Source organism: Pan paniscus, chromosome 1 (genome assembly GCF_029289425.2).
Source record: "Pan paniscus chromosome 1, NHGRI_mPanPan1-v2.0_pri, whole genome shotgun sequence".
NCBI lineage: Eukaryota > Metazoa > Chordata > Mammalia > Primates > Hominidae > Pan > Pan paniscus.
The window spans coordinates 34,834,402-34,851,806 of NC_073249.2; the positions used below are offsets into that span (position 1 = coordinate 34,834,402).

Here is a 17,405-nt window from a genome sequence, read left to right on the forward strand (position 1 = left end):
TCTAAGTCAACATGTGAAATGCTGCCAAGAAGCCAAGCAAAATGAGGACAGAAAAACAAACACAGGGTTTGGCCCCATGGCCTAGCTGTGAGTCTTGATGTCTAGTAGTCTACTTAATGCCTTCTCACTTGCCATTTACAACGTGCAACAGGGAGCCCACTGTCACAGCTAATTCTAGGTGGTCACTGGACCTGCTAGGTATCGCTTTTCATAACCTGATGTACACAAGGGCCTGTTTGTTGTTGTTGTTGTTTTCCTGAAGGAGGAAAAAGAAAAGTTGATACCTGGGCACCTGAGGATATAAAAGAAGGACAGGCTGTTCTGCACTCCCCAGCCTTTCCTCAGAGACCATGCATTATCTATAGGAGGCACCCTATGTAAGGATGAATTGCTTTGAAGATTCAAATATCCCAAGTTCTGGGTTTGGAGACTTATTTTCTTCCTTAATATTGTTTTTCCTTTTTTACTTCATGACATTTAACTCAATTTTCAGTTATGAATACATTTGGCATAATAATTTATTTGACATTTATGTCCATGTGGGACTGTAGCTTCCATGAGGCAAAGAGCCTGTCTAGTTTTGTGCACTTGCAACTAGAGCCCAGCATGAGGCCTGGCAGATAGTAAGAGTTCAAGATATAGCTGTTGAATTAATAAATGATGATGGGATATGTAGAAATAGAAAATTATAGCCATAAGCTTATAGGCATAAACAGAGAATTAAAAGTCAGTGGTCTGTGTTTTCCCACATATGTTAATTTGCTACTTGTTTACACTGCTATTTTCCACTAATAGACAAGTGGTAACAGGCACTAGAAATTTAAAACACTGTATGAGAGATACACAGGAAATTGAAGAAATTTTATGTATTAACTTTTTAGAGACAGTCATTAGTATATTTTAGCTGTAGGGCACCTCAGTACCCAGATCCTGTGCTGGCGTTTGGAGACTAGGCGATTATTTTTTATTGGTATATCCTGAAAAACCCAGATGTAAGATAGCTATAGTCCTAGAACTGTGGGAAACCCACTACTAGCGTAGTTCCTACAGCATTAGCCAAAACCACTGCTCTTTAAAATCAGACATTTGGGGGAAGGAACATGTGAGGAAACTGTGAACGTCTGAGGCCAGAAATGCACCAGAGAGTTATCTTAGAGAAATCAGCAAATCATACAATTTTAGAATGAAAGAAGTCTTCAGGCCAATTCCCCTTATTGTATTTTTAGGGTAAAAGGGCCTATAAGTGAACTGCAGAGTCACACAGCCAGCTGTTACAACTTGTCATAATCACATATGTCTGACCTCATGTCCCAATCCTAAATCAAAGGTGTGGGTATGAAAATTAGTGTAGATATTGAATTCATACTTAATAATCAATGCTGCTGCACATAATATTAAAAAGCCTATGCTGACAGCTCTGGTGATTTACCTTGAATGAGAAGCCACCCCCAAAATATGTATTTCATAAGTTTGGAATTTTTATATTAGGTTTTCTCCAAAGTAAGGCACTGCTGAACTTCTGTGATGAAATCTCAATTTTAGTACAAGTGAAAATGTCACTTTCTCCCCTTACAAACTCTTGCTAAGACACGGTGGTGAGCTCACCATGTGTCACACAGGGAGGCCGGAGCCCAGGCATGGCTACCAACAGCTGGAATGGAGGGTCTCTTACACATGAATCATAAATTCCTATCCTGCCAATTTTTTAATAAGTCACTTATTTCTGCACATTTTTGAAGAAACTGATAGTTTTGTACAAATATATATTAACATTTATGTTCTTGGTTACAGAATTTAAGAAATGACTAATCCTCCACAGATACAGGGAATTTCTCAAACTTCTTTTTTGTAACATTTGCTTTCTACACTAAAATTGATACCAGTGCATTTGCTGGCTGCAAATCAGTAAAGGCACATATTCAGTCATATATTAAATACACAGAGGAATGTAACTCACTTTGCATAACAGCTATTATTTATATTGGAATGTTTTGGTCCTTATTTTTGCATTGTTTACTTCCTTTGTATGATTTTCATATTTTAGGAATTGTGAAGTTAGAATATTCTTCTATGTTTCATTTATAGCTCTTACAGAAAAATGCTATTTTAGAGAAATGATGGTCAATGTTTCTACTGAGGATTATTTTCTTGAATCTTATTCCTGTTTTCATTTCATGATGTCATAATATTTGTTGAAGTTTTATGTCAAGCATCATTTAATTTGAATGATTCTTCTTTAAAGAATACAGAAAAATGTGGTAGTAATATTCTTCAAGAAAATTAGCTATTGAACATTTTCCCTATATTCTATTATTTTAAAAAAACCACATTCTTCATCATTATCAAATTTCATGTATTTATTCAAAATGCTTTGTTAAGTACAGGAAGAGAGAAAAATGATGACAAAGACCTGCTTCGGTCTAAATATGGAAGATGTTTTAAAAGTTCAGCCCAAAACATGTCTTACTCAACCTTGTATTATCATCATTTAGCAAACAAGAGGGGCTTATTAAATGTTTTTGAGGCCAGCCATGGTGGCTCATGCCTGTAAATCCAGCACTTTGGGAGGCTGAAGTGGAAGATCCCTTGAGCTCAGGAGTTTGACACCAGCCTGGGTAACATAGAGAGACCCCATCCCTACTAAAAAGAAAAAAATCAGCCTGGCATGGTGGCACGCACCTGTGGTCCCAACTACTCAGGTGGCTGAAGCAAGAGATCACTTGAATCTGGGAGCTCAAGGCTGCGGTGAGCTATGATTGCACCACTGCACTTCAGTCTGGCTAACAAAGCGAGAGCCCATCTCAAAAAAAAAAAGTTTTGGAATTCATGTTAACATTACCTTATGTACATGGAAAAAAATTATCCACATTAGTCAATATTAATCTGCATATAGCTTGTAATAGATTACATTCTACTGTTTATAAGGAGTTTGTGGGAAAACTGGACAGAAACATTATCTCCCTAATTGGAGAAATTTTAACAAAAAGATTACATTGATTTTGTAGAACATATGGAGCTGCCTTAACAGATGGGTGGGAGTAGGTGGTTCCCTGCATGCATAAGGACCCTACAAATTCATCTTTCTGCTTCTTGTCAGAAGACAGAACAATAAGATCCATGCACACACTAAGTGTTTTTAAGTAAGGTCCATGTAGATATGATACTTAGTTTCTATTTATGTTTTTATGCTTGCCGAGTTTATTTTCTCCTTTTCTTTCCTGGACAAGTCTACTGTGATTTACTAACTAGCTATTTTAATGGAACAATTCTAGCTGAAACAGATGCTTAAAAAAACTGAATTAATAGGATTGACCAGTTATTTTTATGCCCAACACAAAGGTTACCTGTCTAAAGACTCAGGTCTCCTGACTTCAAATCCAGATCATAAACCATGGGGTGTGTTTGTAAAGTTGTGCCTAAATTTAACAAAATGTAAAAATCAAAATCAGTAGTGGCATTCACAATTTAAGGGAGCCCTTGGTTATATATGGCTACTTGTTTTTAGTGAAGATTCCTTCTAACCAATCCAAAACAAATTTGTTTCGTAAGTTCAAAATTTTTATATTGTGTTTTCTCCAAAGTGAGACACCTTTGAACTTACTCTGACAAGTTCAAATCCCAAATTTGACACCAATAAAAATGTCACTTTTTCTCCATATTTTTAACAGTTTGAGAGAGATATATATATATACACATATATAACTAAAAAAAAAAAAACTTGTCTCACCCAAATATGTGGAATGACTCACAGTCAGCATTTTATAGTAGCTAAGGTTTAACTTCAGATTTTTCTTGCACCAAAATATATTTACATATATAAATATATAATTCATAATACATTATTTATATAATACATACCACATAATACTTTTGTTTGCATCAGTATAGAGTTAAAGTGATTACCTTCAGGGAATGTTAAGACAGAAACGGGATATCAAAACAGACAACCCATCTTTTAATTATGTACTTCAACATTGTTTGAGATGAAAATATATTATTTTGCTCTGGGAGGCCGACGCAGGTGGATCACTTGAGCCCAGGATTTCGAGACTAGCCTGGGCATCATGGCAGAGACCCCATCTCTACTAAAAATACAAAAAATGGTCCCAGCTACTTAGCAGGCTGAGGTGGGAGGATGGAGGATGGACGCTTGAGCCATGGGGGTAGGAGGGTAGCAGAGATTGCAGTGAACCAAGATTGCACCGCTGCACTCCAGCCTGGGTAACAGAACAAGACCTTGTCTCACCAAAAAAAAAAAAAAAAAAAAAAAAAAAAAAAGAAAAAAAAAGAGAGAGAGAGAGAAAGAAAATATATAATTTTGTAATATATATTTCTCTTAAAAACTTTTAGGTTTTTAACTTCATTATTATTTCATACTTTTTCAAAATTAAACATAACACATAATAGTATAATTAACCCCCACATAGCCATCACCCAGCTTCATGAGTCATCAACTCATTGCCCAATCTTGCTTTGCCTATATACCCCTTTCCCACGTCTGTGTTATTTGGAAACAAAACCCAGATGCCAGAACATTTCAACCATAAGTATTTCAATAATACTCTAAAAGAGAAGGATTCTTTAATGTTACATAAACTCAATGCCAGCTATGACATCTAAAATATTTTACAATAATTCCTTAATATCTATCCAGCCAGTGTGCAAATTTCTTCATAAAGAGCATAAATGGCTTTCTTGTTTTAGAGTTTATTTGAATTAGGATACAAGTAAGGTCACATGAGATAGATAGTTGATATGTCTTTTAAGTCCTTTTTAATCTATAGAGTACTCCTATTTTTTCCCCCTCTTTTTGAAATGTATTTGTTAAAAAAAAATTTCCTGCCGGGCGTGGTGGCTCACGCCTGTAATCCCAGCACTTTGGGAGGCTGAGGCGGGCGGATCACGAGGTTAGGAGTTCGAGACCAGCCTGGCCACCATGGTGAAATCCCATCTCTACTAAAAATACAAAATTTAGCCGGGCGTGGTGGCACACACCTGTAATTCCAGCTACTTGGGAGTCTGAGGCAGAAGAATTACTTGAACCTGGGAAGCGGAGGTTTCAGTGAGCCGAGATCGTGCCATTGCACTCCAGCCTGGGCAGCAGTGAGACTCCGTCTCAAAAAAAAAAAAATTTGCTATTGTTTTCCACAGCCTAGATTCCTCTGATTGCGTCTCTGAGTCTGTTTGAACATATTCCTTTGTTCAGGTATTTTTTGTAAATTGGTAGCTGAATCTGTTCTACAGATTTGGTAGATTGAGGCTATCTTTCCTAGAACAAAATGGTGATAGTCTAATGTCTGATCATCTCTGTTTTTGTCATGTTAGCAACCACTGATACTCATGCCTGGATCCATTACTGTACCAAAAGCCACAAAATGGTGGTATTTTAATTTTATCATCCTTTTTCATTTATTATCTAGAATATTTCCATAATGGAAAACCCATTCTCATCTATGACTAATCAGTGGTATCATTTTTTAGAAAAAAAGATGAATGATTTATTTCTATGCATTTATCGTTTTTCAAAATAACAAGTTGGTTCCATTGGTGACGAATTACTTTTTTTCTCTTGCACCATCGTGAACTTAGGGATTTAAACACAGTTGAAGTGTTTCAACTAATTGCCATTATTTTCCTGTTGATGGTAAAATTGGCCCTTCTTTAGCCACGAAAGTGTATTTCAAGGTAGTTTCTGAGTCATTTGGTCCTTTGGTTATGTATAACTTTTGTGCTATTTTGTTTTTGAGACAGGATCTTGCTCTGTTGCCCAGGCTGGAGTACAGGGCTGTGATCATGGGTCATCACTGCAACTTCAGTCTCCTGGGCTGAAGCGATACACCCTTCTGTAGCTGGGAGTACAGACACATGCACCATGTCTGATTTTTTTAATTTTTTGTGTACATGGGATCTCGGATCTTACTTTGTTGCCCAGGCTGGTCTTGAACTCCTAGGTTCAAGCAGTCCTCCCTCCTCGGCCTTCCAAAATGCTGGAATTATAGGTGTGAGCCACCACACCCAGCCTCTATTCAGGTTTTTAGCCCTTTTTAAAATCAGGTTGTTAGATTTTTGCAACTGAGTTGTAAGAGTTCCTTACATACTTTGGGAATTAACCCCTTATTAGATATACAGTTTGCAAATATTTTCTCCAATTTTGTAGGTTACCTTTTCACTCTGTTGATTATTTTGCTGTGCAGAAGCTTTTTAGTTTGATGTAGTCTCACTTGTCTGTTTTTGCTTTTGTTACCTGTGTTTTTGGGATCATATGCACGAAATCATTGCCAAGGCCAGTATCATGAAGTTTTCCCCTATGTTTTCTTCTAGAACTTTTACAGTTTCACAACTTACATTTCAATATTTAGTGTGTTTTGAGTTGATTTTTGCATATGGTGTAAGATATGGGTCCAATTTCATTCTTTTGCATGGGGATATCCAGTTTTCCCAACACAATCTGTTGAAGAAACTGTCCTTTCCTCATTACGTATTCTTGGCACCCTTGTTGAAGATCAATTGACCATATATGTGTGGATTTTTTTCTGGGACCTCTGTTTTATTTCATAGGCCTATATGTCTGTCTTTATGCCAGTAGCATACTGTTTTAAATACTATGGCTTTGCAATTTATTTTGAAACCTTGATACCAAAGCCAGACAAGGACGCACAAGAAAAGAAAATTACAGGCCAATATTCCTTTTGAGTATACATATAAAAATCCTCAACAAAATGCTAGCAAAAAAACAAATTCAACAGCACAGTAAAAGGACCATACACCATGACCAACTGGGATTTATTCCTCAGATGCAGGGACAGTTCAACATATGAAATCCACTAATGTGATATACCACATTAACACAGTGAAGGAAAAAATCACACCGAAACCCATGTTCTTTTGTAAGTTTTCTTGTATATTTTTCACCCTGAGACCAAGAGTTTGCCATTTCTCCAAGGAGCCCAGGTTTCCTTTAGTAGGAAATATTTGGAATAAAATAAAATTTTTAGCTGAATGGATAATTTGACGTGATCATCTTTAAAGTCTCAGAAAACCCTGAGTGTAGTGCTGGGGTTAAAAGCACAAGGTTTAGAGTCAGACAGATTAGAGTTTGAGCCCCAGCTCTATCATTGACCAGCTTGGTGATCTTGGAAAACTTACAAGGCTTCTGGTTTTGGACAAGACAGAAAAGCAGCATGGGCCGGGCACGGTGGCTCACGCCTGTAATCCCAGCACTTTGGGAGGCCGAGGGGAGCATATCACGAGGTCAGGAGATGAAGACGATACTGGCCAACATGGTGAAACCCCATCTCTACTAAAAATACAAAAATTAGCTGGGCGTGATAGCGTGCACCTGCAGTCCCAACTACTCAGGAGGCTGAGGCAGGAGAATTGCTTGAACCCGGGAGGCAGAGGTTGCAGTGAGCCGAGATCGCGCCACCTCACTCCTGCCTGATAACAGAGCAAGATTCCATATATTAAAAAAAAAAAAAAGGAAGAAAAGACAAGCAGCACAGCAGCACAGACTGAGAGTTGTCTTCTGGAGGAGATGCTGCAGGAAGATAGAGGAGAAGATGGATCTTCAGGCTGTGCTCAGCAACAAACCGCAGAAATCCTTGGGGTGGATAGAAGTTGATTTGGTCCACTGGTTAGCAGGTGAAGTGGGTCTGAGGTCACAAATAGGGAACGGGTTTGGGAAAAATTTTGTTTTAGTTTTGCCCTTTCCTCATCCCCTAGGCAGATTCCCTGTGCCACCCCCAACTTAGTACTGCAGAGGCAGGACATTAGCAGTACAGGCTAGTGGCAGCATAATAGCTGCAAGGCAGTGCCATAGCTTAGTGTGCTTATGAGCAGATGGCAATGCATGTAGTTGGTTTGACCAGCTCCTGAGAATTAACCCCCTCACCACTGCACACACACATACATCCCTGCTCTCACTACCCTGTGGGCATCCACTTATGATAGAGTGGCTGTGTCCAATAAAAGATTATTCAGAGGTTGCTTGGAGACCAGTTGAGCACAATGCTATGCCCCTCACATAATCACACACAACAACATAGACACCAATTCACCTGGAGAAGCACACACTTGGCTAGACTTGTGCCCCTTTCCATGGATGCATTTTACTAGTAAGGCAGCAAATGGTCCCAAAGGAACAAGGATGAGCTCAGAGGGAAAATTCTGAGAACTATAAGTTTGAGAAACAACAAACCAAGGAAACAGCTTACACCAGAGAAAGTAGAACTAGTGGAAAACAGAAAAAGAATTTCAAACAAAAATAATAACAATAACCTGTCATATATTTCAAAATATCTGGAAGAAAGTAATTTCTAGCCTAAAGAAAAGAAATATTTGGCTGGGGGCAGTGACTCATGCTTGTAATCCCACCCAGCACTTTGGGAGGCCAAGGCGAGCAGATCACTTGAGGACAGGAGTTCAAGACCAGCCTGGCCAACATGGTGAAACCTTGTTTCTATCAAAAAATACAAAAAAAAAAAAAAAAAAAAAAATTAGCTGGCTGTGATAGCATGTATCTGTTGTTCCAGCTACTCAGGAGGCTGAGGCAGGAGAATTGCTTCAACTCGGGAGGTGGAGGTTGCAGTGAGCCGAGGTTGTGCCACTGCACTCCAGCCTGGGCGACAGAGCAAGATTGTCTCAAAAAAAAAAAAAAAAAAAGAAGAAAGATTGATTTAAGGTGATGAATATTTCAATTTAACTGATTTGATCTTTACAAATTATATGAATGTATTAAATTATCACAAGTGCCATGAAAATATGTACATTTATTATGTATCAATTAAAAATAACATTTAAGAAAAGAACAAATACGCTTGAAAAGTTGAGAGAAGATACTAGAAACATGGAGTGAGAATAGACAGTTCAGTAAAAGAATTAGAAATATTGAGAATGAATCCTGCAGTTATTGAATAAAGAATTTGATGGATTGCTTCAATATTCAAGGTATCTAGTAAAGACATGATCTGGAAGATTAAGTCAAGGAGTTACCCTGGGATGCATTAGGAAAGGATAAGGATAGAGAATGGAAGAAAAAAAAAAAGAGAGAAAATGAAGGAATTTGATAATCAGGTGTCCAAGTCTATTAGAAATACCGGAAGAAAAAATAAAATGGTGGGAAGCAAATGGTTCAAGTAATAATGACAGAGAACTTCCTAATGTCACACAGCTAGTAAACTGCAAAGCAAGGAGGTCTGCCCAGGCAATCTAGCTTGAGTGTACTGTATATGATTAACTGTTATTTACTGCCTTAGCTGCACTACCTCAGAAGCCGGGCTGCAGGGGGAGAATTCAGTTAGGAATAGGAAATAAAGGGGGAGGAATTATAAAATAAACAGAAGAGAGGCAGTGCTTGAAGTGAGGAAGAGAATGTGTTAGGAATGAGGATAAAGTGTGGGTGTCTCAACTCTATGTGACGAGATCCTAAATAAACAAACAAATATCAAAATCCTGAAAATATGGAAAGCCACAATCTAAAATAGCAACAAAAAGAGACAAGTTACTTCATCTCTTTAATCCTTAGTTTCCTTATCTATAAACGGAAGCGATTGTAACACCTATCTCCTAGGGTTGTTATAAAGATTAAATAACAGAATAGATGTAGAATTCAGAGCACAGGAAAATAACTGGCAGTTATTTTTATGTGAGAAGAGACTCTAATAAAAATAATAAAAATTTTATTTTTTCATTTAATAAATATTTGTTGGGTTGGGTGCAGTGGCACGTACTGCAATCCCAGCATTTTGGGGGTCCGAGGGAAGTGGATCACTTGAGTTCAGGAGTTTGAGACCAGCCTGGCCAACATGGTGAAACCCAGTCTCTACTAAAAATATGAAAATTAGCCAGGCGTGGTGCACGCCTGTAACCCCAGCTACTTGGGAGGCTGAGGCAGGAGAATTGCTAGAAGCTGGGAAGCAGAGGCTGCAGTGAGCTGAGAATGCACCACTGCACTCCAGCCTGGGCAACAGAGCAAGTCTCCATTAAAAAAAAAAAAAAAAGTCAGTTCCTCTTTCACCATTTGAAAATTTTTGTCTTGCACGTCACATGAAATCAGAGGTGTCCATCATGGAGTGAAGTCCAGCGTTTGCCTTCATATGTTAATCCGCTTTTTCTGGCTTCTAAGATTTATTATTTTAGAAGACACATCTGCCTCGCAGTTGAGGCAGAAGACATCTTAAAACTGAGTTTCCCAGACAATTTGCCTTTTCTCTGCTGGCCACAGGAAGTATCTTTCAATCCTCAGTGGTCATTCCAAACCAGTCCCCTAATTGCCCTTGTCCAGGTCTGTGGGAGTTACTCAGACATGTTTGAAGTACCAGAGTCAGTCACACTCTGAGTCACCCCCTCATTCTAGGGGAGGCAGCCAGGAAGCAGCCGGTCTTGGGGGAGGTTTTGATTTAGTGCTGTTGGATTCTCTTACACAACCCTGCCCATACCCCGTGGGTAACCCTATCTCACCCCTTCAGGCTGGGGTGGCCATGTTCTTTAGAAAGGCATCCCAAACACAACTCGATCCTTCCTCCCCCAGTGAAGGTTGTTCCTTGTCACTAATCACAGCAGAAGATTCCTTTCAGGTCCCATACCTCTCAGAGAGGTGTTCTGGTCACAGCTGCTGATATCGGAAACAAATGCATCCCTGTTCTTATTTGACTTTCCAGATACCTCTGAATTTGTAACCAGTCTGGAAGCCTATCCAGTTTTCATCTTCATGAACCTGGTTTGCATTATTATTTGTTGACAGCTTTATCTAGGTGTTTAAAGTACATTAAAAAAAAACATTAAGTCTCATAGTCCACGCATAAAATTTTTTTAAAAAGCCCAGAACTAGGGATATAAAAGACAAATGAATGAATTGCCACCTATTTAGGGCTTTATTTAAATTTGGCATCTAGGACTACTATAAGGAGAAGAGTCAGTGGCCCATAAGACTTAAATCTGGCCGGGTGTGGTGGCTCATGCCTGTAATCCCAGCACTTTGGGAGGCCAAGGCTGGTGGATCAGAGGTCAGGAGATGGAGACCATCCTGGCTAACACGGTGAAACCCGTCTCTACTAAAAATACAAAAAATTAGCCTGGCGTGGTGACAGGCTCCTGTAGTCCCAGCTACTGGAGAGGCTGAGGCAGGAGAACTGCTTGAACCCCAGAGGCAGAGGTTGCAGTGAGCCGAGATCGCGCCACTGCACTCCGGCCTGGTGACAGAGTGAGACTCTGTCTCAAAAGAAAAAAAAAAAAGACTTAAATTCAGCTTTCTCAGGCTTTTCCTTCAAATAAGATACAGTTTCAGAAAGTCAGTGCAGCTACAAATATTACCAGAGACAGTGTCAGCAAGAGGGCTACATCTGGACTGGCCCCTTTGATCTAAACATCATCATTATGAGAAGGGAAAGACTCCTAGCTTCAAATAATTTTCTTCCAAGTTTGGTGGGAAAGGACTAAAAAAAATGTACATATTGGAGGAGGGGTATCTGTTGACTATTTAAGTCAGAAATGTCCTGCCTGACTTGACTTTTTACAACATCATCACTTTATCTCCTATGAACAATGATTTCACCTAATATCTATTCTCACTATCATGCCACAAAATGGCAGCAAGTAGGTATTTTGGAGAGTACTAAATGGGGCTAATTACAGATATCATTTACCTGCTCTCATTCAACTCCGTGAAGGTGTTATTGGCTCCTTGGCCAGTCACAGTGAATTCTATAGCTGTGTACCTTCCTAGGAGTTGGCCCAGGTAGAGATATAAACAGCACGAAGAACAGTTTAGCTCAGTTCATGAATGAGAAATTAATAACTAACTATTCTTAGAAATTAGGGTATTTCTGATTTTTGGAGATTGATGTCACGAACAAAAACTATTCCACATTCTGAGAAAGTCAAGAAAATGTGACTTCAGGCCCGCCAGAGGCAGCCTCCTGTGTGCTAGAAGGACCCTTCACCCAACCTGACGCCTCTTGGACTCCACGTGGCTTATAGGTGAGGACATTAACTCATAGGAATCTTGGAAACTAACAAAATAAATAGTACCTAGGTATCAAAGTCCTTCGAAAGGACTTGTTCTCTGATCTTACAGTAGCAGCTTCCACTCCCCTTTGTAATGGCTGCGCTCAGAAGAACGTGAAAAAAGAAGGATTTAAAACAACTGGAGACACGTACTCCAGACATGTCTTTTCCCATTACCCCAATTTGATATCAGCGAAGTACCAGCTGTCCCCTGGTAAACTTTGGTGATGGAGAATTTTAAACACACACACTATCCTGCTAATGCTTTTATTTTCTGTTTTCACCATATACTTTCTGCTACTTCCTAATGCTATTCCTGACATACAGCAGTGCTGAATAATCTGTACAGCAACAAGGTGGAATAGAAAGAACACAAACTGGAATGAGAAAGGTCCAGGTTTGAATCTTGGCTCTATCATGTACTTAGGTACTGCATGGCCTGGTACACATATAAATACAGGGCACTTGAAGTCTCAAGTTTATTTCCATGTTAAAGCAGACACACACACACACACACACACACACACACACACACACACACACACCCCCCGCAACCACTTACCTCGGTATATTAGTCTGACTGAGCTGCAATAACGAAACAGTAACAAAATACCACAGGCTATGTAGCTTACACAACAGAAATTAATTTTCTCACAGTTCTGGAGGCTGAAAGTCCAAGATTAGGTGCTGTCAGGGTTGGTTTCTGGTGAGATCTCTCTCCTTGGCTTGCAGGCTTCTCATTGTGTCCTCACATGTGTAGAGAGGAGGAGCTCTGGTGTTTCCTCCTCCTCCAAATTTATATGTATTACACACCACACACACACACACACACACACAAACATGATTCCATTTATATGAAGTTTAATAACCAGCAAAACAAATCCATGGTGGTAGAAGGGTGATACTGACTAAAAAGTCACACAAGGGAATTTCCTGAGGAGATGGACGTTTTCTATAATTTGACCTGGGTGGTGGCCCCATGCATGTATACACATGAAAAGGTCTTCAAGCTGCATCTACACTTAAGAGTTGTGCTTTTTATTGAATGTGAATTGTATCTTCCTAAAATACTGTCTAAAAATATTACACTCCTCCCAACTCCCACCATAACCCATCTCTACCCTAGACCCAGGGCATAAGATACAGAAGCAGAGCATTCAGAGAGGATGTATATTTGAAAAAGCTTCCCACTTCTCTCCATTACTCCAAGTTGCCAAACATCCTTTTAGGAATTGGAATTAAGCTGGACTATATACATACATGTACATATAAAACTTAAAAATTTGTAAAAGGCCCCTAGAGATCATCAGAGTTTTCTTAACAAAGCAGGCTTACTTTCCAGTTGGCTTTGATTTGGGGAACTTGTTCTGCTTTCAGTGGCTTCAGCATCTTTGAAGGTGTAAAATGAATGCGTTAATGAGAGGAACACATTGGGGCTGGGAGGAATCGTGGAAGCCCACGGGATTCTTCTTTGTATTTGTAGTTTGAATTGGGCTTATAAGAAGCTGGTAATTGCTTTGAGAAATGTAATATTGATAAGTTCTTACAATTGCAAAGCTTTAAAGCAAACATGTAGTGATGTGTTCAGGACCTATTCCATGAGTCGAATTCCTTTTCACCCTGATGTAGTATAAGGAGACTTGAGTGTGACAAAGATTTAGGAAATGGGTTTCTTTTTTCTTTTTGAAAGAAGCTTGAAACTAGCTTTTATATATTTATCCTGAGAATGAAAGGTTTTTGTCACTTCAAGCTGTACTTTCTATTTAGAAAATATTCTTTTTTTTTTTTTTTGAGACGGAGCCTTGCTCTGTCGCCCAGGCTGGAGTGCTGTGGCGCGATCTCGGGTCACTGCAAGCTCCACCTCCCGGATTCACGCCATTCTCCTGCCTCAGCCTCCCGAGTAGATGGGACTGCAGGCGCCCACCACCACGCCTGGCTAATTTTTGTATTTTTAGTAGAGAAGGGGTTTCACCGTGGTCTCGATCTCCTGACCTCGTGATCCACCCGCCTCGGCCTCCCAAAGTGCTGGGATTATAGGTGTGAGCCACCGCGCCCGGCCTTAGAAAATATTCTTATTTGTATTGCCTTTCTGTGATCTATTCTAAAGAAAAAGAAATATGGCTAGTCAGATACACTCTATAGGCTTTTAAGTTAATAACGCATATTTTTTTTCTTTTTCAAGAGAGGATCTCACTCTGTCACGCAGGCTGGAGTGCAGTGGTGTGATCTCAGCTCATTGCAGCCTCGGTCTCTCAGGCTCATGCAATCCTCCCACCTCAGCCTCTCTAGTAGCTGGGACTACAAGCCTCGAGCTACCATACCTGACTAATTTTTGTATTTTGTGTAGAGTTGGGGTTTCGCCATGTTGCCCAGACTGTCTTCCTGTAAGTAAAATTATCTAAATTTTTAAAATGTGTCCACAGGGTTAGTGCTAAATCTTAGCTTTACTTATCATTGAACACTCAGCCACATTCATTGGAGTCTCAACATTCATTTTCATCTGAAGGTGGTGTGAAAACAGTCCTGTCCCCAGACACTGGCTTTATCCACTGGCTTTATTGCTTAGCTTCCTCCATAGGCATGCCATCTATCTGGAGAAGAGTACTTTGATGGAAGTTTAGTGCTGGGAAAGACCTCAGAGATGAACTATTCCAACCAAGCTCTGCCCTCTTTGCCACACTCTACTTAGAAAATAAATTCAGGCCTAGAGGTGAAGTGGCTTGATCAGGGTCCCAAGGCTGGTCAGAGGCAGAACCGGAACCCTTGTGTCTGCCGAAGAAGGACAACAAGTCCTTTGCTGCTTCTTTTATGCCACAACAGCCTCAGGGTGCTGTGCTCAGTTTGGTAGCACAGTGATGTTAGAGCAACACAATGTATTTCCTAGTGTCTTTTCACTAGAAAAGACACCAAGCAAGAGGTCTCCCATCTCCCAGGAAAGAGCAAAAGCCAGAGTTTTACATTAAGATCCTGAAGGCATTTTCTTATCTTTAATCCTAATCCTGTTTGGGTCCAATTTCAAAGAGATGAAGAGCATGCACTTTAGGCCTGACAGACTAGGGCCCTGATCATATCTTCCTAGTTGTATGACCCTCAGTGAGACAGGTAATTTCTTCATGCCTCACTTTCCTCATCTAGGAATGGGGGAGTGCTTTCCACACTTTCTGGAACACAGTCAGGCACTGCCTAATGTTTTCTTTGGAAACCCAGCACGTCTGTACAGCTATTTCCTTTAAAATGTGAGAAAGTTGATTTCCCTTCAACCTTTTCTTTCCATCACTTTTGCATTGCACTCGGCGTTTTCTCTAATTTACAGTTCTAGAGATTGGCAGATGCTCGAAGAAAATCAGAGTCACTACGGATTTATTTATTTTATTTTATTTTATTTTATTTTTTTGAGATGGAGTCTGGCCCTGTAGCCCAGGCTGGAGTGCAGTGGCGCGATCTCGGCTCACTGCAACCTCCGCCTCCCAAGTTCAAGCAATTAACCTGCCTCAGCCCCCGAGTAGCTGGGACTACAGGCGCACCCCGCCACCCCCGAAACATTTTTTGAATTTTGGTAGAGACGGGGTTTCACCGTGTTGCCCGGGCTGGTGTCGAACTTCTGAGCTCAGCCAATCCCCCAGCCTTGGCTTCCCAAAGTGCTGGGATTACAGGTGTGAGCCACCGCGCTTTTTGGTTTCCAGTTCTCTTCCCCAAGAGGCCAGGAATTTTTGCATGAGTTGCCGGACACTGAAGTGATTTGGGACAATACATTGTGTGCCAACGACTTCAAGGTCCCTTTTCAACAAAGGACTGGAATCTTACCGAGATAAATCCCAAGACATGTTTGTAGCAATGCAAAGGACCACAGAAATCTAGACAAATTATTTAATTTTGCAGCTACAGAAACCTAGGATCTCAGGGGCTGGGATACTCCTCAGTTATCCAATCGGGCAGGGCCTAAAACCCAGGTTCAGTCGCCTGGCTCCGAGCTTTTTCCATCATACCAGCTGCGTCTCATTAACTCCACCTCCGAAAGTGCTAAGGAAGTTCCCTCCCAGTGCCTACCCAGGCAGGGTGGGGCGATTCTGTGGCATGGAACAAACCGGGAAAACGACATTTTCCAACTCTCAGCACACAGGCTGCTTTTTATCATTCCTACGGGGCAGGAGGGGGCAGGGAGAGAAGGCTAAGACACCGGGTCCAGTACCCAGAGGTTCTAGGGAGAGATCTCTGAGATTGCCTACTTGGTGAGGCCACCTTACTTTCTCCCGGTCTGTTTTCCCCTGTGGGGTGGCTGCATGAAACGTCCTGCTTGGAGGGTTCCCCAATATAAGGTGGACTATCCTGAATGTAGGTCGGGGTGAGCAAGTTCCTGCCGCCGCCCCGTCTCTGCGGTCCTCGGAAGTCTAGGTGGGCTCTTCCTTTCCTTGCCTCTTTCTCCCCAACGGCGGGAGCAGCCCAGGGTTGGGGTGGCTGCGGTCGCCTTGCTCTCTCCACTTCCACGTCTCTTACTCCAGGGAGTTTCATCCGGTCCTCCGTCCTCGGCCCCCACCTTTTAAAACATTTTCCAAAACTACCCCATTAAAAGTGTGCGACTTCTCCGGGCCTGCAGAAGGAGCTCCTGCAGCCCGGCATTCCTCGGATTCCAGCGCTGTGACGTCCCCAAGGACGGCGCGCCTCCAGCTCGGGAGCTCGGGAGCCGGGGCTCCACGTTTCAGCGCGCGCCCGCGGCGCCCCCGGCGCGCGCCCTCCCGGGCCGCATTCCTCCCCGCCCCCGGCCGCGCGCCCCGCGCTCCCTCCGCCTCCCGGCCCCCAGCGCCGCGGAGCCCGGCTCTGGGGTGGGGGAGCTGCGGCCGCCGGCGCCTGCTCCGTCCCCTCCCACTCGCACGGCCCCTTCCTCCCTCCTCTCCCGGCCGCTCGCATTTCCTGCCGCTCTGGCTCTCCCGGCCCCTCAAAGTTCTTTCCAACTTTTTCTCGGCGGAGTGAGCGCAGCGGGCGCAGACTCGGGGGCAGGTTGCTGTGCTTCTCCGGGCTCAGCCGCCTGCTCTCCTGGCTCAGGTCCTCGGGGAGCCCTAGACAGACATCAAGTGGCCACTGGCGCTCCTTCCCCTCCCAGCTGAGCCATCCTCCCCGGCCTCCTCGGGCGGGACAGCCCCGTGCTTAGGTTTTTCTCCTTTTCTCCCCCGGTGCGCCTCTGCTCGGACTCTCGCGCCGGGATCGCGGCGGAAACCTCCCTCCCCTTTCGCCTCCTGCGGCTCCTTCCCTTCGCCCCTCCTCCGCCAGTCACTGGAATCAATTCCGTGGGGAATCGGGGCTCCGCCGCCGCGAAGGACAGTCTTTCCGCGCGGGACTCCGGGGCGCCACGGGGGCCATGTAAGCAGGTAAGCCCCGTCCAAGCCGGGAGTTGGGCCCGAGGTTGG

The 17,405-nt window shown here is 42.2% G+C and overlaps 1 protein-coding gene across 3 annotated transcripts in view; it reads left to right on the forward strand.

The window, feature by feature from the left end:
• The first annotated feature begins 14,860 nt into the window (after window positions 1-14,860).
• Window positions 14,861-17,405, forward strand: part of PTPN14 (protein tyrosine phosphatase non-receptor type 14) — a 204,300-nt gene continuing 201,755 nt past the window's right edge. For 2 of the 3 annotated variants that reach the window (XM_063597171.1, XM_055108167.2), the window contains exon 1: window positions 14,865-17,366. The gene's annotated coding sequence lies outside the window, so the exon portion shown is untranslated. Of the gene's footprint in view, window positions 17,367-17,405 lie in introns of all 3 variants that reach the window. The other variant, XM_055108171.2, reaches the window with a different exon arrangement.